Source organism: Aethalodelphis obliquidens, unplaced genomic scaffold, assembly GCF_003676395.1.
Source record: "Aethalodelphis obliquidens isolate GAN/ISIS:26980383/991018 unplaced genomic scaffold, ASM367639v1 scaffold10, whole genome shotgun sequence".
Classification (NCBI taxonomy): Eukaryota; Metazoa; Chordata; class Mammalia; order Artiodactyla; family Delphinidae; genus Aethalodelphis; species Aethalodelphis obliquidens.
The window spans coordinates 26,366,007-26,379,091 of NW_020837954.1; the positions used below are offsets into that span (position 1 = coordinate 26,366,007).

The following is a 13,085-nucleotide window of genomic DNA, read 5'->3' on the forward strand; positions in this document are numbered from 1 at the left end:
TTTATTCCTTTTTTAAAATTTATTAAATTTATTTTATTTTTGGCTGTGTTGGGTCTTTGTTACTGCACGGGCTTTCTCTATTTGCAGTGAGTGGGGGCTGCTCTTCGATGCAGTGTGCGGGCTTTTCATTGAGGTGGCTTCTCTTGTTGCAGAGCACGGGCTCTAGGCACATGGGCTTCAGTAGTTGTGGCTTCAGTAGTCATGGCATGCGGGCTCTAGAGTGCAGGCTCAGTAGTTGTGGCACACGGGCTCAGTAGTTGTGGCTTGCAGGCTCTAGAGCCCAGGCTCGGTAGTTGTGGCGCACAGGCTTAGTTGCTCCACGGCATGTGGGATCTTCCCGGACCAGGGCTCGAACCCATATCCCCTGCATTGGCAGGTGGATTCTTAACCACTGTGCCACCAGGAAAGCCTCCATTTATTTATTCTTGATGACTATTTGGCACAACAGTTAAGCAAGCCATTAAATGTATCATTCATGCATATGAGTGGACAGGATTTATTAATATACGAATTCACCTTCTTATTCTCATTCCACCATTCTGTCTCCAGCGCAGCCCACACATGCCCTCAAGGAGCTGCAGTGCTGGTTAGTTGCTGGCTCCTTCCGGAGACAATAGAATAAGGAAGGGGAGAGAGAGACCCATACTCCATACTGAGATGTGGGCGGAAAAGCAGGGAGGGCTTAGCCAGAGAAGGCAAGTCAATCAAAACAGTAAAGAAATAGCTGAGCAAGGCAAGGGGGGAGGACAGAGGGAGGAACAGTATTTAACAAGATTAGAGGAAGAGTCTGGGGATTTGGCATGAGAGGCTCTGGGACAGCTGTGAGGTGGCAAAAACCCGAGAATTGTGGGGTGGCAAAAACCCGAGGGGATGTGAAAAGGGTTTCTGGCTTATTAATTAGTTTCTGGCTTATGGATTAATCTCTGGCTTATAAATTAGTGTACTTTAAGTCTCCTTGCATCTGGAAATGCAAGTAAATAGCTTTCTTTCCTTTTTTTGTTTTTTCCTGTTTCTTTTAAAAATTTATTTTCTGAATAACTTTTTGTTGCCAGACTGTGCTTGTTTATAAGCAATTCAGTGCAGAAATGAAACCAGGAGTTGCCCCAGGATTGTTTAGGGTTACCTAGAGAACAAATATTCAGAATTTGGTATGTATGTGCCATGGCTTTCTGCAGGCGATTTGGAAAAAAAAAAAAATAGAGGGATCATTGTTCCTTACCCCATGACTAACTTCTCATATCAGAAACTTCCTTTTTTTCCCTTCCTCAGGCACCCAAAGGAAAACAACAGCAGTTTTGGAATTTCTGCCAATGATGCTTTTTCATTACACAGACTTCTGTTAAGGCCTGCTATGTGACAAGTGAAGATGAATGGAACCTGGCCCTAGCCTTAAGGGCTGATACTGATGAGTGAGGTGGACATATTAACAACTTGTTAAAACACTGCAGTTAGTGCCTCTATGGAGACAGAGGCAAGGCACTGTGCACTCATGGGGCAAGGAAGACCTGCCTCTGTTTGCATGGTCAGGGGAGGTTTTTGAGAGAAGCTGAGTCTGAAGGGATAAGTGGGGGTCACCAGCAGAAAAATGTAGGAAAGAATAAGGGCGTTTCTGGCAAAAGGAAGAGCATATGCCAAGATGCAGAGGAGAAAAGAGCATGGCCCCAGGAGACACCATGAAGGTGGGTGTAGAACGGGTAGATGTAGGGTTGCAACAGGTTAGCTAAGAAGTTTAGGATGTAGGTGGGTGGTGTTACAGAAGGCCTTGTATGCCATGCAAAGGAATTAAGACTTGTATCCTGCAAGCAATGAGGAAGGGAGATTCTGAAAAATTATAATCAGGGCAGTGATTTGCTCACCTCTTCATTTTAGAGATGGACTTCTAGTGGGCATGGCTTAGAAGAGAGACTGAGGTAGGAGGACAAAGTAGAAAGTATTGCAGTCATCTAGGGAAAACCAAAGTATTGTTGGAATAAGACCATGGCCACGGTAATAGAGAGGAAGAGTTTGGTGGAAGAGATAATTTCATGGCGGGTATGAAGGATGAGGAACATTTTTTTTTTTGCGGTACGCGGGCCTCTCACTGCTGTGGCCTCTCCCGTTGCAGAGCACAGGCGCCGGACGCGCAGGCCCAGTGGCCATGGCTCACGGGCCCAGCCGCTCCACGGCATGTGGGATCTTCCCGGACTAGGGCACGAACCCGTGTCCCCTGCATCGGCAGGAGGACTCTCAACCACTGCGCCACCAGGGAAGCCCCATGGATGAGGAACTTTAAATCAGACATGGGGTAACAAAGACAGATGATTCTGATATTCTTATATTCCTGCTCTAGGCAACTGGTTTGCTGTATTCCTCACTCAATAAAATTCAGAAAACAGGAGAACAAGCTTTGGATAAGTCAATATGTATAATTTGGGGACTGTTGATATCAAAGAACTCCAAGGAACATCCAGCTAGGATGCTCAATAACGCAGGAGAGATAACAGACCAAAATCCTGGCCTCCCTATTACCATCGACCTCCTCTGCCAGGGAGATGTAAGAAGTACAGGTATCAGTGCCTACAAACAGGGCCACTGATGACTGTTGAAGCATTTTACAGGCTTCTGTTTTATGTATAGGCTCATGTTTAGTTACTGATGGCATGAATGGTTCATGGTGAGATGTAATTATATCTCCCAAGAAATGGACACTTTAAAATCTAGCTTTTAGCTTTGAAGAGAGGTTGGTTGACATTTCCCAGCAATGGGCAGGTTAACCTACTGAGAGTTTTTTTTTTTTTGCGGTACACGGGCCTCTCACCATTGTGGCCTCTCCCATCGCGGAGCACAGGCTCCAGGCTCCGGACGCGCAGGCTCAGAGGCCATGGCTCAAGGGCCCAGCCGCTCCGCGACATGTGGGATCTTCCCGGACTGGGGCACGAACCCATGTCCCCTGCATCGGCAGGTGGACTCTCAATCACTGCGCCACCAGGGAAGCCCCTACTGAGAGTTTTATAAGGGCCAGATATGGAAGAACAGATCAGAAGGCAGCAGACCAAATTCCTAGAGATTTTAGTGTCTGAAAGAGATTTCCCTATGTAGACATAAAGATAAGTACCAGCCCCTCTCTGATGGTTGAGGGAGAGAGAAGGGAGGGAGAGAGGATTTAAACAACAGAAAGGACCTGTTTGAATCCAGAGTTCATGCCAGAATCTGCCACTAGTTTAAAATTAACCAAAGATTTGTTTCCAAAACCTTTCCAACCATTCATAATTGCGCTTCTCATTTTTCTTAGACTTGATATCATATATATTTAAATGTTCATTTAAAAACTTCCAGTAACCTTTGGCACCAAGATTCCTGATTTGGAGGTCATCCATGTCTGATCTTCATTGGGTTGTAGGAGGTTGTGGGAACGTTATCCAATCCTCTTTCATGACTACAGTTCTATTTACTGGTGGTTCAAAAGTAGCTTCTCATTTTAAATCTTGAATCAATCCACTTTGTAATTTTTTGATGTTAGTGAGTTAACATCAGGGTCTTTTTTTTTAAATTTATTTTATTTATTTATTTTTGTCTGTGTTGGGTCTTTGCTGCGCGGGGGCTTTCTCTAGTTGTGGCGAGCGGGGGCTACTCTTGGTTACGGTGCACAGGCTTCTCATTGCGGTGGCTTCTCTCGCTGCGGAGCACGGGCTCTAGGTGTGCACGCTTCAGTAGTTGTGGCATGCAGGCTCAGTAGTTGTGGCTCACGGGCTCTAGAGCGCAGACTCAGTAGTTGTGGCGCACGGGCTTAGTTACTCCGCGGCATGTGGGATCTTCCTGGGCCAGGGCTCGAACCCGTGTCCCCTGCATTGGCAGGAGGATTCTTAACCACTGCGCCACCAGGGAAGCCCCCAGGGTCCTTTTTGATAAAAGATTTCTAGGAAGAAATAAGCAAGCTCTGTTTATGGAACATCAAATCGAAACAAAGAGTATCCTGGGGACTGTCTCAGAACATTCCATAGAAATTAAATTCTGTACCTTCCAGGCTAATGTGATGTAGTCCTCAAGGTGGGTTAGGAAGGCTCACCTGGTGACTTCCCTGACGATAGAGTTATCCTGCATCTGCCTTAGATTTCCAACATTTCTTGTTAGTTTACTTGCTGGAGGGGTAAGGCAAGCCTGGATTAAAAAATAGAGGGAATTAACTGTTGCCCAGGAAGATTAGCTTTCCAGGCACTGATTCTTGAGGAGAGGTTTCTTAATGGTGTTGCCTGGTCACAAGAAGGATTCCCCCAGCCCCACCCTCAGCCTGGGTTTAATCTGTAGCTGCCCCAAAGCACCTTGTGTTCATAGTGGGGAAGAATGACTCACAGGCTGAATAAATTCAGAGTCCCGAGAGCATTGAGGTTTAGTGGTGAATATCCTACTGTGGGGAATCAGGAAACCAAGTGCTGGTCCTGCTTTGGCTGACTGCGAGAGTCACTCGCCGTCTCTGAGCATCGATGTCCTCTAAAAATAATAGGAGCTAATATGTATCGAACGAATCCTGTGTTTCAGGAATGATTATTATCATTTTGTGCACCATTTCATTTCATCCTCAGAGTTCTGCTATGGGGTATGACGCTAATCGCCTCCATTTTGCAGATGAGGAAATCGAGGCATGTAGAAGTTCATTTGCCCAAGTTCATAAATCAGTAATGACCGCTGGGACTCAAATACTGGTGGGCAGATTGGCCTTCAGTCTCTACCCTTATTCCTAACACTGCACCACCTCCTAAAGTGAAGGGAAAGGACAAGAAGATGACGAGGGTTCTTTTAGCCCTGCTAGTGTGGGGTGGAGAGGGAGAGGGCTCTGTTTCTGGGGTGAGAAGATCCAGCGTTCAGCTCTACCTTGCTACTCCCCACCACTGAGAATCTTTCAGGGAATATGGCTTCACTATTAGGCCACGGGTAGCATTGCAGGACTTGGTTTAGCTCCTATGCCCCACAAGAATACTTATCAGGGCCATTCTTTTCTGAGCACGTGGGTTAAGCGAGATCTCAGTGGTAGTGGAACCTTGGAGAAATGAAGCATCGGGAATGTTGGCCACAGAGAAAAATGCTGCAGCAGGAAGCTGCAAGCTCTCAGCTCGCTGCCTTGATAGGGGCCACAGTAAATCAGGAGGTGCCGTGGAGGCTGGGGCTGGACCTCAGGGGCAGAGCCTAGCCAGGGGCTGGGGACCCCCCAAAACAACAGCAGACCAAGTTCAGGCTGAGAAGGCAGACTCTGTGGGGAAGGGGGCCGAGAGAATGAGGGAGTAAGGGGAAGGAAGGAACAGACGGCCCCAAAGGGTCTTGGAACAAAGGGGAAAAGGGGATTGTAGTCACATTGGTGTCGGTAGCCCAAGAGAAGAGGAAAGGGCTCCCGTGAGCCCTGAAATGGAAGGAGAGGGAAAGAAGTAAGCAGCTCACAGCAAGCAAGAGGAGGAAGTGGGAGATGCGCTGCTTCCTGTAGAAAGACCGATGACTGAAGACAAAGCTGGGTGGGGACTAGTCCCTGGGCTGCAGGAGCCGCTGCTACACATACACACAGCGGCTGCCGCGCCGTGGGCAGCTCCTACTACTGCGGGGCTGGGCTGGGCTGGGCTGGGCGGGCTGCGCCGGAGCTCGCCTGCACACAGCGGCTCGGAGGGAGGAGGAAAGCCACTCGTCTCGGACCAGCCTCGGGAGCCAAGGTAAAGGAAACACTTTTCGTGCTGCTCCTCGCTAAGAGAAAAATGACCCTCGCCTGCGGTTGTAAGGGCAGATTTCGAGGGGGAAGAAAGACACATTGTTCCGGGGATGGGGGGAAATGGTCAGGATGGGTTGTGTTAGCAGGGATTTTTGAGAAGGACCAAATTCGTGACACCTTGATTTGAAAAAAAATAATCCTCATTAGTGCTTAGCTTCGGTGACTCATCAGGAAAACACGCTAAATGTTAAGAAGCTGTTTGCAGTTCTCTTGGAAGGAAAGCAGAGCCCAGTGGAAATCAATTGGGGCTCTGAAGCTGTGGGCTGATCATCTGAACGTTGCAGTCTTGTTTGAGGAGTGTAAAATGTTAATTGCATTATCTTTCTTACACATTGCACTGGGGTAGCTTCTATCTTGCAGCATAAGGACTGTGATTTAGCTTTTTGTTTGTTTGTTTGGGGGGTTAAATCCTTTTGTACTCAGAATTTGCCAACAAAGGCTGGAATTGCGTATGTGAGGGGCAGTATTTACCATTAAAAAAAAAAAGATATCTTCCTCCCTCTGCTCTGTGCAGCTGCTTTCAGGATAACCTCAGAAACAGCTATCATTTACCAGTGGGTCTTATCCTAAAGTTGCATTCTTTCTCAAAAGAGTGTGGCGGGTTTAACTTGTCTAGACTCGGATAGCAGTGTATATATGGATTTTATGTTTATATAGATTTTATTCATCTATAGGTCAAGGTGCATATTAACCTCAGTGATGGACAACATGTAAAAGTGTTGCCAGGTTGTTTCCTTACCTGCCTATGCTGTGGATGGACGAAATAGTGAAATCAGAACTTGATTTTTATTCTTTGATTTTCTTGAGCAATGGGTCCTCTTATTAGAGTCTATGGCCATGGCTTGTTCATATTTGTGAATGATACATACAAGTGCAGTAAATAGGTCTAACGGATTAGATATGAGATTGTGAGATTTCTTAGGCAGGATATGTAGGAGGGTTTAATATCCTAACATAGCCTGATTTAAAAATTAAGCTGTGTCTCCAGCAGAAAATGTGGTTAAGCAATAAGTGATCGTTGATAAAAGGTTTGGTCTTGCATTTTTACAATGAAAGGAGATAATTTTCAAAAGAAAGAACTGATTATAGTGGAGTAAAAATAATAAAAAGGTCATATTTAGACACTCATTCTTAAAGTGTAGGTTTTAAACCTAAATATGCCATGGAAAGTGTATATGCTTCCTCATTTATCATTATTCTCAATTGTGAAGAGCTCTAGTTTTGTTTTTTTTTAATGTCACCTTATGAAATTGATTTGTCTTCTCAAAATTTGTGGGGTAGCAGTGCATTTTCAGAGATAAGAATCTTTAGGTACTAAAGAAAAAAAAGTCAAATTTTCTGAGCATACTTATGAAACTAAACCTGTGTGATGACTAAGAGGTGAAATAGTGCTGGTATTGGAACCATGGAGCCCCTCTGACAAATCCATTGAATTTAATCAAACCTGTGGGCAAAACAAGTCACGCCACATATTCCATGGTTCCAGTTCCCGTATGTCTGGGAGACATACGGGAACTGGAACCATATGTAAAGATCATCTTCCCAGAGAGGAGATCTCGGGTGCATCTTGGATCCCGAATGCCCCTAACTGGATCTCTGTGATCAAGCTGCCTGTCATTAAATGAAATGGAAAGTTGGGAGTCCGGGCTGTATGAATGAGGATGGGGCTCACGCTCTGGTACTTACTCAGCTACGGGCTGGATTCACTAGATAATGCCAACACCCTGCTTTGTGTGAGGATGTGTAGACAATCTGCTTTACTCCTCACTGTGTGTTTCACAAAAGAGTCAGAAAATGAAACCTTGACTCATAGGCACAGGGGAGTCCAGAGGCCCCCTGCTCTCTTTCAGAAAACATCAAACAAGAGATGCCTATTTTCTGCACAGCCCCAAACATTCCCTTAATTATGAAATTCCAGCTTGAAGCACAACATGAATGAGTAACAGCAGATCCGTAACTACGATGGCAGGAGGTTTAAGAAAAAGACGAAAAAGTTCCTGTCCTGTAAAATGGGACTATTTCCTCTTCTTCTGGCCAAATGGAATATTAAAAGACATACTACTTTTGTCCACAGTGTTCGGAGGCTTTTGAGGGAGTCAACCAACACTGAAATTTTAATTGTGTGTGTGTGTGTTTTTCTGCCATATGGCCAACGGCAGAGTGGAAACACGACTCCTGGTTGGTCCTGGGCCTCATGGTGGGCTCGTAGTGAATGCATTTGGTCGGCTGACTTTTTTAGCCTACTTCAGAAGGCAGGCTCAACTTTTAAGTATAAAAGCTCTATAGTCAAAGCACAAAGCCTCTTCAGAGACAACTGTGGGTAGCAGAAAACAGCATGGTGGAGTGAAAAGAATGCAGGCTTCAAGAGTCAGGCAGATCTGCCTTTGAATCCTACCACTGGTTCTCACTCCTTCAGCTGTTACGTTGTTATGAACCTTGCTTTCTTCACTGTAAAAAAGGGTTAATAGTACATAATCAGGGTATTTTTTGTTATTGTTTATTTGTTGTGTTTTATTTGGTTTTTGCTTTTGCGTGTGATTTGTGAGTGCCTGCCTGGTACATAGTAGGTACTCAGATGTCATTTTTTCTTCTGCGTCGGGAAAAGTTAGCGTATTCTTGATCTTTGCCACTATCTCAAAGATTCAGGAGACATTTTTTTTTTAACTGTAGTGAAATATATATAACATAAAAGTTCCCATTTTAACTATTTGTAAGTGTGCCATTCTGTGGCGTTAAGTATACAGACACTGCTGTGCAACTGTCACTACCATCCATCTCCAGAGCTTTTTCATCTTCTCAAACTGAAAATCTGTTCCCATTAAACAGTAATGCCTCATTCCCTCCTCCCCCCAGCCCCTGGCACCACCATTCTACCTTCTGTCTATGACGACTCTAGGTACCTCATGTGAGTGGAATCATACAGTATTTGTCCTTTTGTGACTGGCTTGTTTCACTCACCAAAATGTCTTCAAGGTTCATCCATGTTACGGCATATGTTGGAATTTCCTTCCTTTTTTAGGCTGAATACTATTCCATTGTATGTATATACTATAGTTTTTTATCCATTAATCTGTTGATGGACACTTGGGTTGCTTCCATGTTTTAGCTATTGTGACTAGATCATGGGTGTACAAATATCCCTGCTTTCACTTCTTTTGGAGTACCCAGAAGTGTAATTGCTGTATTATATGGTAACTGTGTCTAATTTTTTGAAGAATGGCCATACTGTTTTCCATAGCCACTACACACCATTTTCTATTCCCACAGCAGTACAGGAGGGTCCCAATTTCTCCAAATCCTCACCAACATTTGTTATTTCCTGGGGTTTTTTGTTTGTTTGTTTTTGACAGTAACTATCCCAGTGGGTGTGAATTGGTATCTCTTTGTGGTTTCAACTTGCATTTCCCTGAGGATTAGTGACGTTGAATATCTTTTCACGTGCCTGTTGGCGATTTGTATGTGTCCTTTAGAGAAATGTCTATTCAAGTCCTTTACCCATTTTTTAATTGGGTTGTTTTCGAGGAGACGTTTTGAAATGGCGGCATCTCTTAACATAGTTTGTCAGAAAGATCATGATTATAATATTTGTATTCAGTCTCTTGCATACACCAGTATTATCCCTGCCCAAGTGAAATACATCTCTCAAAAGTAACTTTTAAACGCAAGAGGAGAAAGAAAATCTGCGTAGATCCTGATAATTAGTGATATCAAGAACCTGATAGTGAAATTCAAACCCTAATTGTAGACCAGTGATCCTGCTGGTCAGGTGCAGGCCAGCCCCCCCCAGGAGGGGGCCATCACTTCAGTGTCTTTCTAGTCTCTACTCATTAGCTGCAGGAGAAAAAGTGCCCAATAGGTAGCAAGTTCAGAAAAAGGGAGGAGAAACTACATGCTAAATTGTTCTCAAACTCTTTATAATGGAGAGGATTAACCTTGGAAAGGGGCTATAGTAGTTAAACAACAATAGATTCTGAGAGAAGTTTCTACTAATGCAATGTGATTCTAGTCTAAATTTCACTTTTGAAAATAAGAATCCTGTGTTTCACTTTCCACCACAGATTTCACTCTCCATTCCAAAACCAGTGAGGCAGGGTATGGATGGGGCTGAGGCGATCTGGGCAGAAAGATTAGGGAAGACTCTTGAACAGCAGTGATACCTGAGGTTTATGGTGTGGGTGCAGATGTTGACCTTGAATGGTTTGAAGAGCTCCTGAAAAACTGTATGTTAATTTTTTGTAATGCACTCTGTGTGTGTACTAGGAGATTGGATAATGACCTCCAACTTTTTAAAATTTGCAAATCTGTTGGTTCTGTGGTTACTGGGAAGACCCATGACTGGCTTTACTAGACCCAGGTGGGAGAGGGGAACAGAGCTGGGTTAAGACTTTGTCCCAGCCTATGACATCATAGAATTGCAGAGCTAAAAATGACCTGGGAACAAACCTAGCCTGTATCAACCCCTCCATGACGGATCACAAAATAGGACCAGAATTTGTTACCTTTCTAGAGCTGCACAGTTGATTAATACCTCACCTCCCAATTTAATTTCCATTTTACTTCCATCCACAGTAGGGCAAATGGATAGAGAAAGTCATTATACTTTGTCACTTTAAAAATTGTTTGGAAGACCATATTCTTTTGTTTAAAAAGAAGAGGGTAATGTTTAAAGTTAATATGCTATGTTTCTGTGTTCAAATTTGTTCAAATGTAAAGATGCCAATGTGGAATTTAGATTCAGATTTTCAGGTAAGAGCGTTAGAGATATATGTGGTTCCTTAAAACTCTTACGTTAAAGAAAATCAATTATAGTTAATGGGAGTCAATGTTCAGACAATGTTCAGAATCTCTAGAGGACTTCCTTAAACATTAGAAAAGAGGGAGCTCAATTCTCAAACTCTAGAGATAACATGTTTCTTAGAAGTGAAGATATAAGACAGGTCAGCCCTTTTATCTCTTGTTATACAGTCAAGCTCTTAATGGAAAGACTTAGTAAAGCCAGTCACCTGACCCTTCCTCCCTATTTCTTTGGCCTTCCCTTGTCCCCTGCCAGTCTGGTTGTCAGGGTCAGACCTTCCCATTATCCTCTGCCCCAGGCATCTGGCAATAGAGCTGAAGGAGAGGGTCTGGAAACTGGAGTGATGGGCTCTACTCCAGATTCCTTGCAACATGAGCAGGGCCATTGCTGTTCTTAGGAAATCCTTTTTTTTTTTTTTTTTTAATTTCACTTTTTACTATCCCCTCTGCATTTTCAGTGAAAACCATTAAACCCAAGCCCCCACTCCCTTTATTCATTACAGGTGACCTCACCTCCTGTTATTTGGAGAAGGCATATATTATGGAATTCCTCAACCTCATTCTTTACCACCTCACAATTTCTCATGTCTTCATTCATTTTCTTCTCCTCCCTTCCTAGGTCAAATTAGCACAGCTTTTCTTTCAAGCCTGGACTTGGACTCTTATTTCCTTTTACTTTCTAGGAGACTATGTTCTGACAATAATTCTATCTCCTTACACATTTGGCTTCTTCTTTTTATTGGCCCTTGCCTCTTTGCCTGCAAACATGCTTAGTTTACACATATAAATTTAAACAAACCAGTTGCCAACAAAGCTTCCCCTTGACTTTGGTAACCTCTACTAACTTTGTTTTCTTCCTACCTGTAGCGGAGGAAAAATAGTTTTCCCTCCACCTTTCTCAGTGCTGAGAAGCCTGTAACAAAAGACAGATTGATAAGAGAAAAACAAATGGACATTTATTAACTTGTATACCTCATGTGTACATGGGAGATACCAGGGAAAAATGAGGAGCTCTCAGAAGTGGTTTAGAACTCAGGCTTAAATACCATCTTGAGCTAAAGACAAAATTAAGGAGGAGTGGAGGAGGGCAGTTATGGGGAGGCGGCCAGGAAAAGTGTGGTAAATAAGAGTAAGATTTGATATACATATTTAAGTTGGTTCCACTCCTTCTTTTCCTGGAACAGAGAGGGAGGCACCCTTACACAAGATTTCCTTTATAATGTAAATTTCCCTTACAAAAATGTAACCTCTAGTATGTTTTCATAATCTCTCCAGTGTCTCCTGTTTCCATGAAAATCTGCCTGAAATAATTCTTATGCCAAACAGGCATATTTTGGAGTGGCATATTCTGCCACCCTTCATGCCTCTCTGAAGGCTCCCAACATCTCCATTAACTCCAAGTTCTGCTCCCCAAATATGAGTGTTCTCAAGATTTGATTCTTCTGCCATTAAATTTCTCCCTCTTCCTTTATCAAACCCTTTTCTATGATTTCTGTCATTGTCACTGGGGTGGGGGGCAGTTCCAAATCTGATTCTCCATCCTGATCTCTCACCTACTCTAAACTTGCACATCGAGCACCCTGCAAACTTGCCAGAACATCCAACCCACTGAAACTGAGACTCCAAATCAGTGCTTGCCATTGTCCTTCCCCACTCAAAACCAGCTCCTCACCTGTTTCCACGACTATTAATGACACCCCATTCTCAGTCCCTCAATTAGGAAAACCCAATTTCATTATTTTCCTCACCAAACAACCAAGTTGGAGTCAGTTGTTCAGACCTTTGCATTGTCACTGGAAACGTATCTTGACACCATCTAATCTTTCCCATGTTGATAGCCAGTGTCTTCGTTCTAGCCCTCCTGACCTCTAGCTGGGCTGATTTGTTGTTTGTGTTCTTCCCTCTCCCTGGAAGAACTTTCCTGCTTCTCCTTCCACACTTCACCCCTGTAGTCTTGCTTCTCTGCGTAGCCAAATTCCATTCATCCTGTGAGGCTCAGTTCAAATGCTGTCTCTTCCATGAAGTCTTCCTTGGTTTCTTCCTTTCCCAATAAAAAGCAATCTTTACTTTCCCTGAAGTCTTTCGTTCTTTCATCACAGCAATTAGTGCATTCTCGTGTGTATAATGGCAATCTGCTTTTTTTTTTTTTTTCTTTTGCAAGCTCTTTGAGGACAGCAGCCACACCCAGTTTCATCTTTGTCTTCCTTACAGCACACAAATACAGCTTGGGTTTTTGTTTGTTTTCAATTTCAGTTTTATTGAAGTGTAATTGGCAAATAAAATTATAAGATATTTATAATTTATCCAATCATGGTGATTGGATATACATATATACTGTGAAAGGATTCCTCCCATCTAGTTAATTAACACATACATCACCTCACATATATTTGTGGGATTTTTGTCTTTGTTTTGTTTGTTTGTTTGTTTTTGGTGAGAACATTTGGGTTCACAAATGCAGTTTGTTTATCATTCGTTTAATGAACTTTCTTGAGTCACTTTTTTTTTATGCAGAGTGGACTAGATATTCTAGGAGCTTATAAACTACTGGGAAAACAGACAA

At 43.3% G+C, this 13,085-nt stretch overlaps 1 protein-coding gene across 2 annotated transcripts in view; it reads left to right on the forward strand.

Annotated features, from left to right (window-relative positions):
• The first annotated feature begins 5,473 nt into the window (after positions 1-5,473).
• The window catches only part of GNG2 (G protein subunit gamma 2), a 139,293-nt gene continuing 131,681 nt past the window's right edge, over positions 5,474-13,085 (forward strand). The window contains exon 1 of one of the 2 annotated variants that reach the window (XM_027111238.1): positions 5,474-5,672. The gene's annotated coding sequence lies outside the window, so the exon portion shown is untranslated. The remainder of the gene's footprint in view (positions 5,673-13,085) is intronic. The other variant, XM_027111239.1, reaches the window with a different exon arrangement.